This window comes from Dermacentor andersoni, chromosome 9, assembly GCF_023375885.2.
Source record: "Dermacentor andersoni chromosome 9, qqDerAnde1_hic_scaffold, whole genome shotgun sequence".
Classification (NCBI taxonomy): domain Eukaryota; kingdom Metazoa; phylum Arthropoda; class Arachnida; order Ixodida; family Ixodidae; genus Dermacentor; species Dermacentor andersoni.
In genome coordinates, this window is record NC_092822.1 from 46670561 (window position 1) to 46687922 (window position 17362).

The 17362-nt window shown below is 47.9% G+C and overlaps 1 protein-coding gene across 1 annotated transcript in view; it reads right to left on the reverse strand.

The window, feature by feature from the left end:
* The window catches only part of LOC126527965 (uncharacterized), a 150506-nt gene extending 135312 nt beyond the window's left edge, over positions 1 to 15194 (reverse strand). Inside the window, exon 1 of the mRNA XM_050175805.3 lies at positions 14287 to 15194. The gene's annotated coding sequence lies outside the window, so the exon portion shown is untranslated. The remainder of the gene's footprint in view (positions 1 to 14286) is intronic.
* Between the last annotated feature and the right edge of the window lie 2168 nt (positions 15195 to 17362).

Consider the following 17362-nt stretch of genomic DNA (forward strand, 5'->3'; position numbering starts at 1 on the left):
AGCCAGAATTACTTCGTTACGTCCATTGCTACACGTACTGCAATATAAATCTTTGTGCGGATTTCAGGGGGAATGACACGTACTTATATACATTTTCATTGTGTCCCGTTTCGTTACAACACCAAGGTCATTTTGTTTTCGCTTGAGGCGATCGCGAAACGGCAACCGGCATCCAGGGACAGCACGCGCTTCCCGAGTTTTTTAAACTGTCTTTAATTGAGCTGCTTTTTGGCATTATGACTTCAACGCCGCCGACGCGAACGATTTACCATAATGATTGCACCGTCAGCCCTTCGCTTCTATTACAAAACGGCTGCGCTTGTACCGGAAAGGCCTGTCAAATATATCAATTGTATTTCTCGCCTTACCGAACATTATTAACGTGCGTTACGCATGCTTGCCTGACTATAGTACTGTTGCCTCCCCCCCCCCCCTTGTCCTATCACCTTCGCACTGCGTTACTAATAAATCTGCCCTTGAGCCTCCGGTAGTTTCGCCAATATTACGCAGCGCTGTAAGCATGGCTTGAGTGTATAAGAAGGCCAAGACAACGAAGGTTTCGGATATCTCAAAAACGCAGCCGCTGTTTAAAGGCATGCAGGGGGCGCCACGTTACACCTGTAAGCGCGGGAGATCGTCATCGCCATCGGCCGCTCCTGCCGTCGCCGTATGTAGGCCGCATTCACATTTCGTGCTGCTCGTTCGCTAGCGCTTGTTAGCGCGATCCCCTGCGCGCGACTTCGTGTCGCCACGTAGCACGCGCGGGCACGTGCAAGCAGACCCGAATGAGCGCCGCAGCGTATAAAGTAGCGTGTATATATAGTGGGACCGGCATCCACCCACGCGTCACCTCCTTTTCCGCAAGGTCGGCCCAGGCCTCCTCCACGTGGCTGTCTGCGAGGCTAGGTGGCGCTGCAACATGCACACATGCGCGCACACACACGCACACACGCACACACACACACACACACACACACACACACACACACACACACACACACACACACACACACACACACACACACACACAGACAGACAGACAGACAGACAGACACGCACACACGCACACGCACACACACACACACTATCTCTCTCTCTCTATCTCTTTCTCTCTCTCACAATCACTCGCAAAAAGATACACTCAGAAACACACACGCGCTCTCTCTCACACACATACATATACACATATCTCTTTCTCTCTTTCTTTGTCAATCACACGGAAAAAGATACAGTCGGAAACATACAGGCACTCACTCGCTCTCTCTCACACACACATACACTTTATCTTTGTTTATCTTTCGCTCGCAAGATTATACACTCAGGAACACACACACACACACACACACACACACACACACACACACACACATACACGCTCGCATGGAGGCGCCACACTTCCGTGGAAACACACATTCACTCATGCGCCTGTGAAGCGCACAGCATTGAAACGAGAGAGAGAGCGGCCAACTTTCTCCACACTTTGCCGACTCTTGGTCTTTTGCTTTCGCTTTGCCTTCGACGAGGTTACTCTACCTCGAAATTCGTGGGCGGGGCCGCGCGCGCGCGGCGCGTTTCTCTGTGCATGTGGGCACAGGGGGGGCTTTCCATCGGTGCCACGGTGGAAAAGGAAAGAGATACGCCCGTGTCGCCCGCGAGACCATATAACGACATGCGCGCGCTGGTGCTGCAGGCGAGCTGCCCGTGTGTATGTGTCGGCGAAGGAGTGTCGCTGGTCGCAAGACTGCCACGTTCGTGTTGCTCGAAGCAGGGAGACCGAAAAGAAAACGAAGGCCACGCTCCGCCTTTTCAGCTTTTAAAAAGTGAGCGTCGAGTTGTGAACGTTCGGTAGTTCGGAGACGGAACGCCAGCGGCCAGAGTTCCGGGTTCGCAAAGCCGTTAGTTCATGTTTAAAGGCAGAACGAAGAAAGCAATAAATTAATCTAGGTTACTAAATTACGCTGCTGCAGTAACTTTAGTTACTGCGGTGAATGAGGAAACGACCCCCATTTTGCCGCAAACACAGCAAGACGCGCTACGTCTCACAGACGTCAACGAGACGATGTGAACACTACATAGCAAATTCTCAAGCCGAATGCGAAAACCTCGCTCTCCAAAGCTTGCCCCATCATTACAAGAGATGTTTGTAATTTTCAGGAGTCACTACCACCCGCCTGTCAAAAGTTGTTGAAAGTGATGAAGGTTCGTCTCTTGACTGCTTCGCCACAGAATCTGCGTGTACGGACGATGTAATTGCCGCACATCGCAGTGGATACAATCACCATATGTGTTAAGTTGCAGGCTGATTTCGAGAAACTGTCCATGTTAAAACTGGCTTTTCCAGCACAGTTAATAAACATTCTAACGAATGTTCCGGCTCTTCTGTATGTGTATTACAATTTAATGAATACCGCAGACGTTCATGTGAGCAGTAGCAGTTTTGTCATCTAGTGGTGACATGTCACAACTAAAACACACAGAACTATTATTCCAACTAAGGACTGTGCGGACTTAAATACTTGCGTGTAAGTATGTCCCAAACAACGTAATCAAGTGTAACGACTCTCTTCTTTCGAAGATAGCGGTGATGCAACATGAACTTTTAGATCGCGTTGTACTTGAACGAACTTCCACAAGGTGTCGCTACGGACGCTGTTATTGCCGTTCCATTTGCCGGCGAGTCAGTATTCCGCACGCTGCGATACATGTAAATGCACTCGGAAAGAACTTTGCACTCTTTGGGGGCTTATCGTGTCCCCCATCTATATCTCTCGTGTATTTCCTGTATTTACCACATTGCGATTACTTTATCGCCAGGAACGCTATCTATATTGCGCTGATACGCCCGCTGCCGTTGGCGACCTGGAAGTATCGGTCGGCTGCAGCGCTAAAGAAAAGAGAGGCATACAGACAGATAAGCGATATATTTTTTTTTTTGACAAGATACGCCCCGAAGGGTGTACACATTCCTTAGAGTGTAGAGGCCGCGGCTGAAACTCCCGATTCTCACGAGGCCATGCAGGAACGTCCGTCAAACACACCAGCGAACCAACTACAGGTCAAGCTTTTCAAAACGCTGCGTAGTATTAGAGAGTTTTAGTTAAGGGGACGCAAGCGGCTTGCGTACGCGGCTTGAGTAATGCGCATGCGCAGGACCCGGAGTAGGGGTCTGCGCATGCGCAGTACCGTCGCCCCTAGTTCTTGCGTACGCAAGCCGCTTGCGTCCCCTAAACTAAAACTCTCTATGAAGGGCACAGAGACGCTATACGAAAGTGGAAAAGCGCGCGTCTCGGCGTATCTCGCTGTATGGGTTTACCCGCGTTTTCCCGCGTGTGTATGTATACTATATGGCACACAGCGAAGCGGAAAGTAAACTTACGTCCACGTCGCACTCGCGCGAGCTCTCTCGTTTTTTTCCTCTGCACGCGGCATGATGCGGCTTTAATGGCGCGTACACAGCTTTTGTATAGTCCTGAGCGGCAAAAAAAAAAAAAGAAAGAAACTCCGAGACATGGGTATACGGTAACGTGGGGGTCTGCAGAAAGGGACGCTGTCGTAGATCTCGTCGAGTGAACGAACTTTCGTCAAGGAGCCGCGAGCGTCCTCGTTGGCCCTCTCAAGGCCGGGTCGCGCGTATGCATAAACGATGACGGAGAAAGTGGCGGGAAAACGGCGCGCGGCGTCACGGTATAGTTACCCATATGCCGGGTCGAGCGAGTCCTGCGAGCGTGTAACGAGATCTCGCAGCGTACGGTTCGCGCCGCGAGACGATGTGTTCTTCCTTTTCTTTTTTTTTTCTCGGTGCCGTAAAATTGCAGCTGTAAGATCCCGAAGCAGCTGAACTTCACGTATTCCCCACGAGCGATATGAAAGAGACGCACACTTTGCTTTCAAGAGGCATTAGTGCGTATACACGTAAGCCCTGCGGAAAAGTGTCGATCGATGTATAATGGCTGCGGTCCAATACCAGCCGTAGACGCAGCTAAATATGACAGCGAAACGGAATAGCGGCCGTCTTTAGTCTGTTTTCAATTCCGTGCCTTCTCTTTTTTTTTTTTTTTTTTGAACTGTCGGTTCCGCCAAATATAAGCGAGTAGAGAAATGTGCCAAGTTTACCGTAAAGTTAGCAGCTTTAGTACAGCACGTACCCGGCCCTTTTTATGTAGCTTAGAAAGGGTTCGTTCAGTACGCGGTGACGTTGCGGGACCCACGCATAAGAAGACGTGTGCTAACCCCTTCTCGAGTGCGCACGAAGTGGTATTGCAAGACGAACGCCGATGGCGGAACTAATGTTGTTAGATCGTCGGCTATTCGCCCTGCAGTAATAGCAAGTACAACAATATTTGGCACAAGGCCAACAGCAGTGTTGCAGGTCGATAAAGGCGGTTTGTCGCTTTAGATGCCTTGCGAAATACCAAGATCTTAAGGCTTGAGCGAGAAGTTCTGGGGGAACCGAGAAGGCCCAGACCGAGGGGCTCAATTTTTGTAACAACTAATGAAGCCAACAACCAAGGCCTAAAGATCATAATCATCATCGTCATCATCATCATCATCATCATTCTATTTTTTTTATATTCACTGCAGGACGAGGGCCTCTCCCTGCGATCTCCAAATGCCTCTGTCTTGCGCTATAGCTGATTCGAACTTGCGCCTGCAAATTTCCTAATTTCATGCCCCCCCCCCCTCTAATTTTCTGCCGTCCTCGACTACGCTTCGCTTCCCTTGGCACCCATTCTGTAACTCCAATGGCCGCCGGTTATCTACCCTGCGCATTACGTCGCCCTGCCCATCTCTAACTTTTTTTCTTCTCCTTATGTCAACTAGAATATGGTCTAAAGATAGTTGACAACGAATTAGACCGATTTCACCACTTCAGAGCACATGCGCAGCTGCCCTGTCGGCGCCATGACGACAGCAGTCACCCGTCGCTTTCCGATTATACTTCGGTTCAAGGCAACATTGAGAGGCATGTAAATGACCATGCCACTGCGGACGTTTTTCCAGTAATATTTAAGAGAAAGCTGGGAGGTGTTGCGTCAGACGGCAAACGCACGGAGCCACGATATTTTGCTTTCTTTTGTTTCATTTGTGCGCTTGGAAGAAAATACGATTTGATTCGTGACAGTGTCCGTAAAGCAAAAGCACTCTTCGGAAAGTGGACGTGTATTTGACGCGACATTGATTCGAGAACGCCCGGTCCTCGTACATACGAACTGCGCTTTCCCCAGATAAAGGTCGCAGCTTCCGCGGAGCGTCTGCATCTTCTGACACATTTTGCATTTCCACAGCGCTCACTCGTTCACGTTGTTTAATTAGCCCAAGAAGCTCGCTGCGCCCGGACTAACAACCTATACGAATCTGAACTAGGGACGTCAACTGGGCGTTCCTCTCAGACAAGGAATGCACGGAATTACACCAACCTGGCAGAAGAGCGACACTTTTCAAGCCGGCGGTATACCGTAAGCTTGTTAGCTTTTACTATGGCATCTAGTCCGCGGGCTGCACTTTATAACGGTGCACTACACGTACCACTCCTTTCCTCGCATGCTATGGGCGTGTACGGCGCCCATATTTACCGACCTACCCGCTAAGCGGCTATGGCGTACAAGTGATAAGCAGGAGGTCACGGGTTTGGATCCCGACCGCGGCGTCCGCATTTCGATGGGCACCAAATAACGAAACGCGCCTCGCGCGCTTAGCTCTAAGTGCACGTTGAAGAACCCTATGCGGCCAATGTTATCTACGCGGACGCCTCATGATCACATCGCGGTTCCGCGGCTCGTAAAATCCCAGAAATAAATTAGTTTTCAAGTATGCATAGCCAGAATGGGGCACCCGGCGTGGTGGATAGGGAAAGACATGATCTTGGATTGTAGCGCGAAGTGACACTTTAGAGCTCTAAAGTAACGCATTGCACATGTCAGCCAACACAGCATCCCCGGCGCATCCCGTCCCCGATTTCTCGTGCTGCGTACAGGTGGCGCGGCGGTCGCAAATATCGCCCCCTCTAAACGCTTTAAATGAATTCGTTTATATATTTTCCGTGATCCTTTGTGCATGCACCGTTAACCAACATACTTAGGCAGCCTACTTTCAAGCGCTGTTTCATGGTATACCTACAATGGAATGCTAAATTTTCGACAATCTATAGGTTGTGGAAGACAAGATAGCGAAAGACTAGCCGACAGCCCACGTTTCCGGCATGACTTGAATACATGAAACTAATCAATTTCTTAAACAAATTTTGGCTTCAGCAGACAGATACATGTAGCCTGTCTGAGCGCATTACACGGCACGCCTGCCTTTTAGCTAAACAGGCTAGTAAGCACAATCTTTATTACAGCACACTTCGAATAACACCCTTTATATATTGCGTACAAGTGGAAGTCAACGACAATGGTTGATGCATTTCACACTCTTGGCGTTAAATAATACTACCACGAGCACGCCACCGTACTTTATAACTTGTTGCTGTATACGTGTCGCACAACATGCAATAGAAGAAATATGTTTGCTGTGTTAAAAGGAAAAAGCGTTTAGTATAGTAAAGATGCAAGCAGGCTTCGTGAGTGCATGGGTATGAACCTAAATTAATGAAATTTAGTAGATCGCGTGCCACATGGGTATATCAGAGCGTGAAAAAAAAAATGCAGGAATGCGCCACGACTTCTAGCACGATTGGGGACCAAAACGGCTACTCATCAAATTTCGCGGTAAGTAGCGGCCAAATTTCGCTGTTACCGCCACCCTAAAAGAGCGCTTGCGTGTAGGCCACGTGAAGTAGGCTCCCTCGCCAACAGCTACACAGGCGACGAAGCCATGGACGTATACTGGTGCTACCTCACTCACTCAAAGACACTGCGAGTCGTTTAAATTCCAACATTGCGTTGGATCTGCACGTTCTTTTTCTCTCTCAAGCAGGAATGCTGCATTAAAGGTCACGTGCAGTGTGCAGAGGTCTCTTGTCTGATGCTGTTGATTTAAACATTACATAAAACAAGAAAACAGTGTGCAAGCTTAAGCTGCATTGACGCTGTGTGCAACTGGGACAGTTCTGCGAGGTATAACGTACGGGTCGTTTTAATCACTTTTGCGTGAATTAGACACAGTTCTTGGCTTCATGCTATGTGGCATATGGTTTTTTTTTTTTTCCGAATACAAAATTCGAATGCCATTCGTGCGTTTTGCCGAGTTCACGTGTAAATTGTTGTAGCAACTTCCGTGGCTTAAACTGGAATATAGCGCGGTCTTATATCGACACGTCTGTGCGCTTTAGAGATACCTAAGAGATGACGTATGATTCGCTCTTAGATTACGGAGAACATAGATGCGCTCACTGTTGTATTAATATGTTCCGAATCAAAATGTCGTGCTATGTAATTCGCCAGCGCGCTAGCATTGTCTGCAGCGCGATCAATGTGGAAAGGTGTGTTCGACTTTCCGTTACGCTCATTCCAGTGCTTCGTGGGTAGGCCTGGTGTTTTACCACACGCTGTCACCCTCGGCACAATCAGCATAATCAATTTCAGATCATCATCATCATCGTCATTTTTGTCATCATCATCATAACAATAATAATTATTATGTCCACTGAACGACGGAAGCCTCTCCAGACGCGATCTCATATTGCCCCGAAACCTGCGCCAGACTATTCTATTTTATCAGTCCGTAAATTCTTTTATTTCATTAGACAACTTAATTCTGTCCCGTCCTCGACTGTGCTCCTCCCTCCCTTTGGCACCCATTCTGTGACCTTAATAGTGATCCGGTTATCCCGCGTATACGCATTACGTGGAGTCTACTACAGATACGGTGAATTACGCCACGGAGAAGCTCTATTCGGGAAACTGTTGTAGCTGAATAATTCGCGCAGTATAAATTTTTTAGGAGCTTCTCTGACTGCTCACCGAAAATTGGGCAGGCTAGGAGAATGCGCTTGCAGGCACCACAAAATACAGCTGATGTGAAACCTACAGTTCTTCTGCAGGATAATTACAAGAACGCTGATCAGACACGTTCAACGCTAAATGAAGACGCTGTTTCTCCTCTCCGCAGCCTGCCACGCAGACAGATAAGGGGAAAGCAAAAAGCGTCGTTCCAGGGTTCTACTTATGCACCAGGGCGAATTTTTTCCTTCAACTGCAAAGCTTTCTAAGAACGTATGGAAATCACAAGCCGCGCGCCAAGCTTCTACTTCCTCCACCTCTGTTTCTGCTAGAATCCAACAAATGACACTCGTCGCTTGCCGTTCAGTGTTGGCCGAAGACATTTCGCCAGAACCACTGTACTGAAAACGAAACTAAAAGAAAAAAAGCTAATGTGGCCTGTAACGCGGCCCGAGCCTATTAACGCTATCACATTACAGTCGCCCAGGCCTTATACTACGACGACCCAGCTTTCTTGCCTCGTTCACCTGGTTTCGGCGTCGCTGCATCGCCGAATAGACGTAGCACTGTCTCTCTCGCACAATCGAGGTCTTGCAGTGGGAAATCATCATGAACGGCTGTGACGTTTCGCGTGAAGGAGTTTGGAAGGGGAGCCCTTGCGTGTATGTGGCGATGGCTTATGAGTCACAAACTGTGTTCGCTTACAGTTCAATGTGACCCCGAAGTACATTTATCATTGTCTAGAGTGGGAGATGCGACTGATCGTGTAATTACCAGGGGGGGGGGGGGGGGGGGGGCATTGTGTGAGTGTCCACCAAGTGGACTGTCAGTTTCAGTGCGCGCTGAATTCGACGGAGCTTGAGAGCCGGCGATGATGATTGGCGCCTGCCCAATACCGGCTCCGTGCGCTATCCAATCAGTGCGCGCTGAGGTTAACAGTCGGTGTATCCCCTCCCCCCTGCAACGCAACCGACTTCCAACAAGAGTCCATGGCATCTATAACCTGCACCTCTGCAACAAAATAACCTGAATGACGAAGTAAATGATTCAGTTCCGGTTCTATTATGAGCTATGCGGTGCGCGACCTTTTACAACGAAGTTACCTGTAGAACGAATGATTTTAGAGGCACCGAACACTTCGTTATAAAGGCGTTCGACGGTATCTAGCTCGCGAGCAATGTGCCGTAAGCAATGATTGAGCGCCTTCACCGTGAAAGTGTAAGTGTAGGATTGAAGATTAACATACAGAACACAAATATCGTGTTCAATAGTCTGGCAAGGGAACAAGAATTTATGATCGCCAGTGAACCTCTCCGTGCAGCATCGCGTTTATCTAGTTCAATTACTCACAGGAGACCGTGATCACGAGAAGGAAATTTACTGAAGAATGAAAATGGGTTGTAGTGCGCGCTGCGTGGATTACCAAATCCTGACCGGAAACTCACCACTGTCGTTGAAAAGCAAGGTGCACAATCATTGAGTTCTGCCAATGCTAACGTACGGGGCAGAAACTGGGAGGTTAGCAAGGAAGCTCGAGAACAGGTCAAAGAGCGCGAAAAAAGCGATGGAACGAAAATTGTTAGGCGTAAAGTCAAGAGACGGGAAGAGAGCGACGTGGATCACAGAGCAAACAGGGATGTAGCCGATATGCTATAGTTGACATCGAAAAAAAAAAAAGAACAATGGAGTAGGGCAGGTTATGTAATGCGTAGGGCAGATAAACGACGGACCAGTGGATTTACAGAATGGGTGCCTAGGAAGGGGAAACGCAGTCGAGGCCGGCAGAAAATTAGGTGGGGTGACAAAATTAGGAAATTTATGGCGCGTTTCAATCACCTATAGCGCAAGACAGGGATAATTGGCGATCGCTGGGAGAGGTCTTCTTACTTCCCAGCGGACATAAAAATAGGATGATGATTATGATGATGATGATGATGATCATGATGATGATGACGACTGTTCCAGGTGGAGGAAGGTTAGGGAGTGAACTGACAGTAAAGCCAGCGCTTCCCATAGCAGTAAACGCACTCCTAGCTTGCCGGAGTTCTCGCGGCGTAGAAGCGTAGTTAAAGCGGGACCAGTTAATCTTCCCTCTAATGCCCACCTTACCTTCAAGTGTGTGTGTGTGTGTATGTATATATTTGTAAGCCATCTCTTAGCCCGTCAGAAGCAGTCGCTACTTCGAGCCGACGAAGCACGCTCTGCCAGTTCATGATTCTTTTCAATTTTCTTTTTTCGTTTCGTCCGCTTGTTTTTGTCTATCGTAGGCGATAATTACCTTCTGGAGCAGTCTGTTGCGCGCAGAGCTTGTGTCTCCGTCGGTCGTATATATACACTCCGTGCGCTTTAAAGCCCTTCTCTCGGACGGTGTTGTGGCGTCGTAAAAAAAATAACGAAGCCCTCCTGCACAGGACACCGCAGTATATCTTCCCGCAGCTACGGAGCCGAAGCTTAAAGCATACATGCTATGTATTACAGCTTGCCTATAACGCCTTTTATATTACCCGGTGTTTCGCGACCACAAAAGTGCGATCGAACAGCGTGATAAGGACCGCGTCATTACGCACGATATGTTCTTGTCTTTCACGAAGGCCCATTGCCGGAAATAACGATTTCTCTTGTCTTGTTGTCAGACTACAGGGGCGAAAAAAAAAAGAAAGTACGCGTATACTGGGTTTTCATAGCCATGGCCGAAGAAGGAAGTCGCAAGCTTTCTCCACGTAGCACGCTTCATGCAGAACTCGTTAAATCACGCAAGTAACTTCCGCGATAACAGTCCGATGATAACAAGACGTCAGGGAGGGGGTTAAGTATGGTGAGAGCCGTTATAACCAGTCATTACAGACTGTCTTTCGTCCTCGAGCACGCTAAAGGCAGAGTGCGGCCACAGCAAATGCATTCAAAAGTACACGCTAGCGTGCCAGTGCTGATCAGTTTGTTCATCGTCTGGCCGCAGAAAGAGAGATGTCAGTGGTTTCTTCGGCGGCCGTATGCGGAGACGATATGTCTTAGCACAACAACCGTCATCGAAACCGATGGTGATTGACCGGCATCTTTTGAAATGAGTAAGATTTTTAGCATTCCGGACGTTGTGTTACTGTTTCCACTCTTCTAAGGTGCAAAGTTTTACTTAAAGCAACACAAAATTACGACAGACCACGCGAAACTTTGTTTGAACCAATAGCCATGATAGCGATGCCCGGATCCGGCGTTGATACTTATTACTACGCTGCTTGCGTCAACGTTTTTCAATACAACAAACGTAGAACATTAAGAAAAGTTGTTTGTGAGCTGACTTGTTCTTTGGCATATGTCAACTAATGATTATATTTAACATGAAGGCGAGTATTAATTCCGAAATAAAAAATTTTAATGCGTCAATGAATAAGTCTGCGTTTGTTTGACGTCACGTGGTATCGAATTCCTGACGATAGCGCCTGCGAGTTCTGGTAACTTCCTATCATATGTTAAGCTCTAGCTCTAGTTAGAAGGTAACTGCTAATTGCAGCCTCGTGTTAAGTTCAGGTACAGAGTGAACGACCTTCTAAAGTATGCGTTCGTTCTACTACGTTATTCCATAAGTCATTCCGGCTACGTTCTTCGTCGCTGAGCCTAAATTAATTATCATATGGGCAGACATTAAATCAGTCTATACTGCCCACGTCGCTTCTTTACAACGTCTTCTGAATTTATTCTGCGCGGAAAGATATGAACTAGTAGCGGAGAAAGCAGCTGCTTGAAGGTGAACTTGGCCGAGATATATATGACAGTGAACACGTCATTGCTTGACGTCCCATATTTTGCGATATATATATATATATATATATATATATATATAATATATATATATATATATATATATATATATATATATATAATGTAAAATGTCGCTGTGCGTGAACCCCTTCCTTCCGCATAGAGCTTAAACTTTCTACCCACTTGAGTATACTGTTTCGGCCAGCTAAATATCCTTGCTTACGCAGAATGGAGTCTTAACCATCCTCGGGGTCGGTCATTGACGAAATTCGTGACGTCAGAGGGGGACTGCGGTATTTGAGAGCTTTGTCGCTGTTTGCGTCTTAATTCACATTTGCGTTGTGCTCTCAAGTAGCAGATTTCTGTTGTCCGTTCACTTTTTTTTCTTCTTCTTCTCCTAAGCGAAATATACCATTGTGCCTTGAGTTACCAGAAATCAGCGAGAAGAGCTAAGGGGGAGGGGTGGGGGGGTTCGATTTATAACAGAAATAATATAGACAACGAACTTAACGAAACACTGAAGGAAATCGGCATTCGTTTAACTTGCTGAACCATAGAATCGATCCTAGATGAGCTCTAAATTTGCGATAAACTTCGCATTATTAACAAAGGAAGAATCAACTTGCCACCCGCACAAGCCGAATGCGCGCTTCCGCTGGAGAGGAAAAAGTTAAAGCAAACAAAAGACAAGGCACACAGGCAGGCAAGACGAAGGCAAGTGCTTCCGCATGCGTCATGTGTGTTGCTCTACCATTTGAGCTATACTGTTAAGGCTGCTCCTTCGTTCAATTTCCTCGGGTATTTGTGTGCACGTATTTATAACCCTGACCTACGGAGTGTTTATTGGCGCCAATCGCGGCCATGGACGAGAAAGTGAAAGATCCATCAAACTTCGGTTGCACTGTAAAATGATTTGCGCCCTTATAATAAAGAAAGAAGTGAATAAGGGTGTATATATGTTTATAACTCACTCTCTTACGCCAAAAAGGAATGTAAGGGTGTGAATTGTAGACACATTCACATTTAAGGGTGTAAATTATTTTACAGTGCGTAGCGCGGCAAGTGAAGCCGGGAACATCAACTAGCCAAGACACATCCGTAGTCGCAGTCGCAGTCACAGTCGATACCGCCGCTCGAAGTTTGGTTGACGTGCGCCATCTTAATAGTCAGAACAGATATATACCAGTTTCTTTTTTAGCTATATACATAATTTTTTTTTTGAAGTTACCTGTGCCACATAGCACAATTTCACTATTAAAGTTGTGAGCCAAGTTTACAGCACATATTGCAATATAGGAACCGTAGCCTATGAGTTGGGAAGGGGTGTTCGCTTGGAACGAATTTTCAGGATGACACTATAGATATTCACTCCCGAAGTCTGCGACGCAATACATCGGCGTCACAGTTATTTTTGCGCTTCAAGACATACAACGGCGGTTTGTTTAAAAATAATTGTAACACTGCGCCTTTAATATCGCGCAACCGGTACCGTTCTAAGTTTTCGTTCCATGGGGGAATGTGCCTTGCAATTTCATCGGCTGCAATTCGTAAATTGCCATATATGTGCCGTAAGTAATACCACGAAATTTTACTGAATGAAATTTTCTAAATTATTCAGTAACGCATTTCGATGTATTGTGCAAGTGTTTCCGGCGTTTTGAACAAATCAGTTGAAGGAATAAAATTGCGCTGACTGCCGTAGGCACTTTTTAAAATTGTTATAGCGCAAGCAAGAAGCGTCTGGTGTGACATATCGATGCGTATAGTTGTGTGTGCCCGTGAAGCTATAACACGCAAACTTTCACACAATGCTTGAGTCGTTAGCAGCGCTGTATACACTTTTACACCCTAAAAAGTGAAAAAAGGTGTAAATGTGTCTATAACTCACACCCTTAGGGTGTGCGTTGTATAGATAACACCCTAAGGGTGTGAGTTAGACACATTTACACCCTTTTTCACTTTTTAGGGTGTAAATTATTTTACAGTGGAATACGAATCGGATAGTCCCTTTAAGCGTGACACGCATGCAGTCTATGCTGTAAGTGTGAAAGTTTGGTGAAGTGTTTCAACGGAGCACTCGTCGTGATCAAGGACAACTGTAAGGATTACTAAGTCAACATGTATTTCACGCGTTCAAGAAACTTATACTGGACCGCTGCTGTTTATGCTTCACAGATCGGTGGACGCAAAATCTGTAGACGGCGATCGCGCGAAGCCTCTCGCACAAGGAAGCAGAAGTCGTTTGTTGGAAGCCGACGTCATCTGAACAACAATCTTTCCGTGCGACAGCTGTACGCATCGTGAGTGCAGGTTCGTTTCTTTGGGTCGTATTTCCTTTTTTATTTGTATTCGTGCGTTTTGCGTCCTTTGTTTTCCCTAAATGTCGTCTGCTGCCGCCTATCGCAGGTGACGTTCTCCAGACAACTTAAAAGATTTCGTCTGCTTTTTATAGGCGTGCCTCCGGCCGTCACTAGGGATGATCTTTTATATTAGGGCGGTACCTTAAATGTCACACCAACACTTCTTCGTCATGAGAGAAACCGACGTACGTAATCGTAGGGATCACCACACCCTACGCGGAGTGATTTTGGTGACAACCGCGCGAAAGTGACATATGACGTGTAACTATTCAACGTGCGCCACTTACAGTGTACAATGAGCTTGATTCCGATTCAGCGACGATGCAGCTGCAGCCCGCTGTCGTGAAGTCCGGAGGAGGTAGAAGTTGTCGTTTCAGTCAGCCGCTCTCAGTCAGTCTTTTCGTAACGTCACTGGATGCTGGACGAAATTGTTTCACTGTCTCATGGAACGTCTTTCCCACAGCTTTCAATCATTGATGTGCGCTACGTTCACCGACTTTCCAACACTACAAACTGTGCTCCAAATGTTTCACTTTTGGTGAAGCAAAAGAAGAGTGCCGAAAAATAAGCTAGACAAAACGCTGTTCCTCCGATGCAGACGACAGAAAAACTCCTGAGAGAAGTTCCAGACGACACAATCCTTCCGCACGGTGGCTGGCAGACGGAAACACCACAGGGCGTCCCGCGCAATCTCGCGCACTCCTCCGCGCAATAGAACGATCGCGCCCTCCGGCACCTGGCAACAGGTGTGTGCAGACGACGCTTTTCGGGCGCCCCAACCGCCTCGCAGACGAAAAAACGCGCGCTCGCACGGTCGTAGTCGATCGAAATTTCTCTTCGACGCTCGCGCACAGGCCCAGACAAACTTCGCAACGCGCGCAGGCGCTAGGCTAGACCATCCCGCAGCGGTCGCCGGTGCTCGCGTAGTCTGCCGCGCACGGTCTCCCAAATGCGTCGGCCGAGTACCGCTGCCGCCGCAAGCGCCGCTTCCCCGCTACCACAGCGAGCGAACGGCCAGCAGCCATCCGTGCACAGGCGCCGATCCCCCCACGCATGCGCGCTTTCGCCGCCGGCGCCGCTTCCACGCCCCGTTGGGACAGGCTGAATAAAAACTGCGCATGCAACACTTCACCATAAACGGCGGCGCGCGCTCTCCCCACCTCCTCATCCTCCGCCTACGTCCGTGACGACAACATGACGTCACGACACAACGCGGCGTCGGAGGGAGAGTACGGAAGAAAAAAAAAAGAGCGGGAAAACGGACAGCGCACTCCGCTTTCACTAAGTTCCCAAAATGTAGGTCTCATTGTAATTTTTCCTCGGCAAATTGCGGCAAGTAGCACGTTAAAGTGGGCAAAACATTGTACGCGAAACGATTGCCTGCGTCTGGCTCTGCAGCTTCCCTACAACGCGGTGAATGAAGCAAGTTTTTCTTTCGTGTTCAAACTTTACTCAACGGTGGCACAAGGCTGTTAGCTAGCGCCATCTCTCAGCTGTTTGCCTAAGCTCTGGTTTCACTTTCTCAACGTCGTCTGCTCAAGGCGAAAGCCGCCGTTGTGAAGGCCTAAAGGGATAGCGTAGCAAGCGTGCGCTTCAAAAAGGACCGCCGCCGGTACACGACGCTACGCAGCGCCACATACTGGTCCTTGACTTATTTCGCTCCGTTTGTGCGGCCACAGTGCGTCATTTGCTAAGCCGGGAGTAAAATTCCCTGATCTGCTAAATGAGATAATGACAATGTGGCTAGACAGTCGCTTTTGCCAGCTTTATGAGCGAAATATTCCGACAGGCTGCAGAGCGGACGCCATCTACCCACTCGCATCGTTTGATGAGTGGCCACGCTGCTTGTTTGGCGCACTATGGGTTCCGTAACCTCCGCGTCGGCCGGTTGGCGTGTGGCACCTGCCCGTTTTGGAAAGCAGCGCCGCGGCCTCTAACCGGGCGACCTTGCCTGCCCACGATGAAGAGTACGGGAGCGTGATCCGACGACGGAAAAGGCTGCCAAATTGCGATCCCACTTGAACCGGCCTGCGGCTTGCCCTTTTTTCTTTTAATCTTTCGTCGATTTCGCCTCGTTCGTTGGGGGCAGGTGCGCCATTGCCCTTGTGTCAGACCGCGTGCTGCGGTCTCACTGTGTGTTTTGCTTTCATGCGCCCGAATCACGACGTTCGTATCGAACCTTCAGGTGGCCGCCGCCGCCGTGGTTCGAACATTTGCTGCGTCCTGAAGGCGTGACGTAGCCGTTTGTGGCCTGCTTGCGTAATCATCGAAAGGCGCTGGCGTGCGGGGTAGGTAGGCATTTCTGGAAGGCGCGCTAACGGAGTCGCTACTTAAATCGCTGCGCGTCTCTGGTTGTTACAGATAGTAACTGGCGCGCTTGTGATGTCATTGTTCGAAGACGAAAATGGATTGCGTTAGCTCGCAAGCTCTCCTGCTTTGACCAATTCGCTGGCGAAAGGATCGTTTTCGCGCGATATGTGTCTAAAATTTCTCTACGGTTGTTGTGCATTGAAGGGATTGTTCAGCGACATTGAACTTGGTAACGATTGACGTCGTGAAAAAGGTGGCTGCAAGTAAAGCTAGACCGACCGAAGCGCCGCGTATGAAACCTTTGTTTGCTGCACAATTTTAAAATATTTACGAGCTTGTTGAAGTTTTTATTTAAATTCCCGCGCATGTATGATGTGTGTAGACGTCACCGAGCATCGGGTGCAAGTCACAGAACCACAGGTGGACCAAGTCAGCGGTAGTGAAGCCCTCCAGTACGACATATTTCACATCACTTTGGCTAAACCCTCTTCATCTTGGTGCAGGATAAGTCGCTGCATCTTCAGAAAAAAAAAAAAAGGCTTTTATTGTGCTGCTTTCAAACTGTAAACGCCTTCACCAGAATCATCGTCATCAAAAGGCCAGACGCAGGCATAAACTTGGCTATTCGATGCGTTGTTTTGCGCGTCTCTATGGTTTTTCACTATACAGTTTGAACAAGCTCCCTCACAAAGAATACTTTGCGTGCTAATTGGTAGCCATAGTCTGCGCAGGACATGACTTGGAAGGGAACGATGTGGTCTTCGACTATCCCCTGTTAAGCTAATATTCTTTCTTCTCAGCGCCAAAGTGCACTCATAAATGTGCCAGTATGAGAAGCACAGATCTCGTTATCTTCGTTAGTCTTACAATGCATTACAACGTTGACAAAAGTTAACTGACTGATGCTGATAAAGATAAATGAATGCTGCTAAAGTCACTTCTTTACACCGGTATTATTTCACGGCCTGGTCATTGTCATGGCTCAGTAGTAAATGACCGAACACCAGCTCTAGCAAATCTGTGGATGGATTCATTATTGTTTTTTCTCCTGAA